The following is a 6,960-nucleotide window of genomic DNA, read 5'->3' as shown; positions in this document are numbered from 1 at the left end:
GGGAACGTGTTAGAAACACAGTTTCTCAGATTCCACCACAGCCTTACTGAGTCAGAAACTCTGGGGTTGGGCCCAGCACTCTGAGTTTTAACAATCCCTCCGGTTGATTAGGACATCCGCTCAAGTTTAAGAACCACTGCCAAGGGACTTCCCTGGTGGTCCAGTGGCTAAGACTCCAGGTTCCCAGTGCAGGGGGCCCGGGTTCAATCCCTGGTCAGGGAACTAGATCCCACATGTCGCAACTAAGAGTTCTTATGCCACAAGGAAGATCGAAGATCCTGCATGTCGCAACTAAGACCCAGTGCAGCCAAACAAAAATAAATAAATACTAAAAAAAAAAAAAAAAAAAAAAAAAAAACCACTGCCAATACTCTCTGAGAGCCACAATGAATTCAGCAAAAGACTTCATTTCCCAGCATTTCCTCTGCTGCTAGGTGAGGCCATGGGGCTAAATGTGGACAAAATATGTGTTGGAACTTCCGGGAAGTGTCCTTAAAAGGAAGAGGCCCTTCTTTGGACTTCTCCTCCAGCTGCTGACCTGGAATGCAGTTGTAATGGCTGGAGCTCTAGCAGCCATTTTGAATCACGAGGGTGAAGCTTAATCTTTAGGAATGGTGGAGTGGTGAGCTAATAACAGCCTGAGTCCCTGGGACCCTGTGAAGCTGCCATATATGAGAGAGAAATAAACTTCTGTCTTACATAAGCCACTGTTACTTAGTTTTCTGTTACATGCGGCTGTGTTCTAACTGATGCACCACCGTGGTTGCCTTCCTAGGATCAAAGGCTGAATCAGCAGGAGCCCCTGTTCTGGCTCCTCTGAGTTCTAAAGTCTGGCCCATGCCTGCCTCCTCACCCTCCTCCTGGGTTCATACTTGTTCCCTCACCCTCCTGCTGGACAGTGGGCTGAGGAGGCGATTACTGCACTGTCCCTCCGTGCCCCTGACTCTGAGTCCGTTACATTCCAGCCTCTTCTCAGCTAAGTCTTCCCTCTCCTGCCCCCATCCATCGCCTCGCCATGGGTGGCCTGGCTGGCGGGTTATGCCTCTAAGTGCCCAAAGAGAAGTGAAAGTCACATGTCAGGGAAGCGGGTGGGATGAGGAAGCTTCGCAGAGCTGGGTGTCAGTGGGGTCAGGACTCAGCAAGCAGAGCTGGGAGGGGAAGAGCATGAACAAGACAGCAGAGGTGAAGACACGGAGGCCTGAACACGGTCCGGGGTGAGGGACGGGCAGGGGGAGTGGTGCTTGGAGGGAAAGAGGCAGGAAATGAGTGCGGACAGCGTACAGGACAGAGGATCTGCACTCAGGGCCAGGCCGGTTGCTACCAATAAACTTTACGGAGGTGTAATCTACATAAAGCACAATGTAATCGCTGTACGGACCACTGTCGTGCTACAGGACACAATAGAACTTTTCCGTCTTTGTGAAAAGTTCCTTCTTGTCCCTTTGCAGGCCTCCCTCACCTGCCTCCTGTCCCCTTAGATTAGTTTCCCGGGAATTCCCTACGAAAGGAATCACACGGTCTGCAGTCTTTCTTGTCTTGCCTTCTTTCACTCACACAAAGTTTTTGAGACTCATCCAGGAGCAGGATTCCAGTTTATCCATTCCCCAGCTGAGGGATGTGTGGGTTGCTTCCAGTTTGGGGAGACTCTGTACAAAGCTGCTGTGAATATTCATGTGCAAGGCTTTTGGATGGACATTCATTTTCATTTCTCTTGGGTGAATACCTGGAAATGGGATGGCTGGGTCTTATGGGAGTTCTATGTTAAACTTTATAAGAAACCACCAAACTGTTTTCCAGAGTGGTTGTACTGGCTTAGATCCCCGCCAGCAAAGTGTGAGAGTCCTAGGTCCTCTGTACCCGCATCAGGATTTGCTATTGTTAAACTGAATTTTAGCCATCTTCGTGCACGTTTAGTGATATAGCATTGTGGCTTTAATTCACATTTCTCTGAAGACCAATGATATTGAACATTTTTTCATGTGTTGTTTTTTGTGGTTTTTTTGCCACTCGTATATCTTCTTTATTTAAGCATCTGTCCAAATCATCTGCCTATTTTGAAAACTGGATTATTTACTTTCTTACTGTTGATTTTCTTGAGGTGAAATTTGAATAACGTGTATTCCATCATGGCCCATTTTAAAGTGTACAATTCAGTGGCATTTAGTACTTTCACGGTATTGTGCAACCAGCACCTCTGTTTAGTTTCAAGATATTTTCATCACCCCAAAATGAAAATCCATGGCCATTAAGCAATCACTCCCCATTTGCCCTCCTCCCAGCTCCCGGCAACCACCAATCTGCCTCTGTCTCTATGGATTTACCTATCCTGGACGTTTCATGTCAATGGAATCATACAGTATGTGGCCTTTTGTGTCTGGCTTCTCTCACTGAGCTTCATGTTTCTGAGGTTCATCCATGCGGTGTCTTGTGTCGTAGTCTCTTCCTTTTTATGGATGAATAATATTCCCTTGTGCGGGGGCTTCCCTGGTGGCGCGGTGGTTAAGAGTCTGCCTGGCAATGCAGGGGACATGGGTTCAAGCCCTGGTCCGGGAAGATCCCACATGCTGCGGAGCAACTAAGCCCGTGTACCACAACTACTGAGCCTGCGCTCTAGAGCCCACGAGCCACAACTACTGAGCCCACGTGCCACAACTACTGAAGCACACGCGCCTAGAGCCCGTGCTCTTCAACAAGAGAAGCCACGACAATGAGAAGCCCGCACACCGCAACGAAGAGTAGCCCCTGCTCACCGCAACTAGAGAAAGCCCGCGCATAGCAACGAAGACCCAACACAGCCAAAAATAAAAACAAATATAAATAATTAAATTTATTATATTCCCTTGTGTGTAGACACCACACTTGCTTATCCTTTCATCTGTTGATGGACATTTGGGTTTTCTCCACCTTTGGTTATTATGAATAATACTGCTTTTCACGTGTGTACACAAGTATTTGTTTGAGCATCTGTTTTCAGTCCTTTTGGGTCGATGTCCAGGAGCACAACCGATGAGTCACATGGCAGCTCTATATTTGACTTTTTGAGGAACTGCCAAGCTGTTTCTGAGTGGCTGCATCATTTTACATTGCCACCAGCAATGTAGGAGTGTTCCAATTTCTCCACAACCTCACCAATACTTGTTATCTTTTTTTAATAAATTTATTTATTTATTTATTTTTGGCTGTGTTGGGTCTTCATTGCTGCGCACGGGCTTTTCTCTAGTTGCGGCGAGCAGGGGGCTACTCTTCATTGTGGTGCGCGGGCTTCTCATTGCGGTGGTTTCTCTTGTTGAAGAGCACGGGCTCTAGGCGCGCGGCTTCATTTGCTGTGGCTCGCGGGCTCTAGAGCGCAGGCTCAGTAGTTGTCGCGCACGGGCTTAGTTGCTCCGCGGCACGTGGGATCTTCCCGGACCAGGGATCGAACCCGTGTCCCCTGCATTGGCAGGCAGATTCTTAACCACTGCGCCACCAGGGAAGTCCTTTCTGTTTTTTTTTAAATACTTTCATTAAGGCCAACCTAGCAGGTGTGAAGTGAACCTTAGTATTGATTTTTAAGGGTGCTTATATAATCCAGATGTAAGTCCTTTGTCAGATATACATATTGTAAATACTTCCTCTCAGTCTGTGCCTTTTGATGTAGGCAGGGTTTTGTTTGTTTTTTAATTGAATGTATTTAATCCTTACAAAGACTCTGCACTATTTTATTTCATTCTGACACACATCAGACTTATTGCACCCTGCTTTAAGTAAGAGGTTTGTGAAAAAGTGGCACATAAATGAAATCTAAATGAGTTAGCCCTCCATGGGTGGGCATTTATACAACTGTAATATACTATCTAAATGGGAAAGATTCCAGGGTGTGTGAGACATCCATGTGAATACTGAGTCACATCTGTGTAAGGGTGAGTGTGCGACTTGTGATTGGGTGTGCCATCCACGTGGGGGACCTTTGAGCGTGTGTGACGTCTGTGTGTATGTGTGACATTGGAGTCCTTCATCATAGATTGGAAAGGACCCTGGACCAGCCCGGACTTCTCCCCCACTGAGGCCAAAAGCATCCAGTTCCAGATGAGCCTGCAAGTGAGGGCCCATCACATGGGTGGAGCCTGTCTCAGAATAAAGCCGTGGAAGTGAAGAGAGAAGACAGAGCTTCACGATGGAGAAAGACAAAACCCTGGGGTTGTGGAGTCCAGGATCCAGCCATACCTGAACCTTCACCCTGGCCTTTTGAGTTACATAAACCGATGAGTCCCTGCTCCTTTATTTGTAGCTGGTGTGAATCGGGTTTCATTGCAAGAGTCCTGACTAATATAAACACTTATGATGGGATGCGAATGGGGAAAAACTTCTTTCTGTTTGCTGCCACCTCCGCCAAATACAGAATATGAATGAGTGGCAAGAGCCCAGGAAGAAGTGAAGGAGGTGGTCAGCTTCACTCCTGGGAGGGAGGCACCAGGGAGTGAGGGCACCAAGGCAGGTGTAGCACCACCAGGTGGGCCCCCCCTCCCTCCGTTTCCTTTGGAGGGGCTTCTAGTGAAGGGGGAGGAGAAGTCGCCAGCAGGATGGTGGCAAAGGGGGTCTCCAGCTGGTGCAGTGGCAGGGCAGGTGGGGGAGGGTGTGGCTCAGCTCAGTGCCAGCCACGTGCTGCGGGGAACAGCTGCAGAGAGCGGGAGACCAGCAAGAGGCTCGTGTCCCAGGCCTGGGCTGGGCACGGCCAGCAGGAGGAGGCCGCTACGGCCTCACTGCCAGGCTCCGAACACACACTGTCCCACCCCCTCCTCTCAACTGTGCCTGTTTACAGATGAGAAAATGGAAGGCTGGAGAGGAGAAGTGACTTCTAAGGTCCTATGGCTGAAAACGATCATGATACTATGCAATATTATCATGATCTGTGTAATGATAATGAGTCATATATAGTGATAATAGTAATATCATTCATATATTTACAAAATGTATATTCTATATTTATGTATAGAGATCTCACCTATACGGCACAGTTTCTTGGGCACTGAAGCAGACGCTTGGCTATAACCATGTGGTGGATCGCCTCCCGAGGTGGGTGCCCTGTTGTCCCTGCTGTAGCCCGGCTCTAACTGGGCCAGGCATGCACTAAGTTCTCAATATTTGCTGAGGGAGTGAATGGAGATGAAGTTCAGCTAGCAAGGTGGCCAGGGCAGCTACAGGCAGCTGGACGTGGAGAAATAATTGTAAATGCCCAGGAAACATTGACCATCCACTCGGCCAAGTGAAAGAGTGGCTAGTGCCTGGTGTCGGCGGGGATGAGGGGAAAAGGGCACTCTTCACCTTTCTGGCAAGAATGTAAATTGGTACAAAATTTCTGGGGAACAAAATTGTAAAAGGGCATATCCTTTGACCAAGCAAGTTCACTTCTAGAAATTTAATGAGAGAAAATACTTAAAAAAATTTTTTTAATGTATATTTTTACCAAAGTATAGTTGATTTACAATATTGTGTTAATTTCTGTCGTACAACAAAGTGACTCAGTTATATATATATATATATATATATATATATATATATATATATATATATATATACATATACATTCTTTTTCATATTCTTTTCCATTATGGTTTATCCCAGGATATTGAATACAGTTCCCTGTGCTATACAGTAGGACCTTGTTGTTTATCCATCCTATATATGATAGTTTGCCTTTGCTAATCCCAAACTCCCACCCCATCCCTCCCCCACCCCCTCTCCCCCTTGGCAACCGCAAGTTTGTTCTCTATCTCTGTGAGTCTATTTCATAGATAGGTTCATTTGTGCCGTATTTTAGATTCCACATGTAAGTGATATCATATGGTATTTGTCTTTGAGAGAAAATACTTGAGCAAAGGTGCAAAGACAGGTGTGTATATTAGTAAAAAGTGCCCAGAATTGGAGATGGTTTAAAAACGTCACGGTCCCTCCATATCACAACGGCTCACAGTAAGTGTGGCTGCAGTGAGAGGTTAGCACCTGTGTGCCAGGTGACAGCTCATTTGGATATCACCACAACCCTGTAAGGTGGAAGCTGTGGTCATTCCCATCTCATAGGTGAGGAAGCCAGTGCAGAGGGGTAAAGAAGGTCACACACCCAGTGAGTAGAGGAAAAGGAATTTGGATACAGGCCGTCTGGTTCCTAAGTCTCTGCTCTTTACTCCATGGCACATGCGACGATGACATTGACCTAATTCATTAACATGAACCGTGTCCACAATAAATTGTTAAGTGGAGGGGCTTCCCTGCTGGCGCAGTGGTTAAGAATCTGCCTGCCAATGCACGGGAAATGGGTTCGAGCCCTGTTCCAGGAAGATCCCATATGCTTCGGAGCAGCTAAGCCCTGTGCGCCACAACTACTGAGCCTGCGCTCTAGAGCCCGCGAGCCACAACTACTGAGCCTGTGCTCTAGAGCCCGCGAGCCACAACTACTGAGCCTGTGCTCTAGAGCCCGTGAACCACAGTGACTGAGCCCGCGTGCACACCTACTGAAGCCCACGTGCCTAGAGCCCGTGCTCCGCAACAGAAGCCACCGCAATGAGAAGCCCGAGCACAGCAAGGAAGAGTAGCCCCCCGCTCGCCTCAACTAGAGAAAGCCTGCGTGCAGCAACGAAGACCCAACGCAACCAAAAGTAAATAAATTAATAAATTAATTAAAAAATAATAAATTGTTAAGTGGAATAGGGAGGTTAAAAAAAAGTCAAGTGCTTATCTCTCCATGGTGAGATAATGGCAAATATCTTTTAAATTTTTTCTTCATGTTTGTTTGAATTTTTTATAACATGTAAATATTACTCATCATGAAAGATAATGAAGCTTTTCTCATGGGGGGTGGGTTAAAAAAGGAGAAAATCTGGAGGATGAGGGAAAGAACACAATGTGGGAAACTTCCCAATTTCCCTGTCTAGTGACCAGGCCCCTGGCCTCTGCACCCTCCGATGGCCAGACAAGCTGCCATCC

Source organism: Balaenoptera musculus, chromosome 20 (genome assembly GCF_009873245.2).
Source record: "Balaenoptera musculus isolate JJ_BM4_2016_0621 chromosome 20, mBalMus1.pri.v3, whole genome shotgun sequence".
In the NCBI taxonomy this organism is placed as follows: Eukaryota; Metazoa; Chordata; class Mammalia; order Artiodactyla; family Balaenopteridae; genus Balaenoptera; species Balaenoptera musculus.
Note: the sequence above shows the minus strand (reverse complement) of the source record.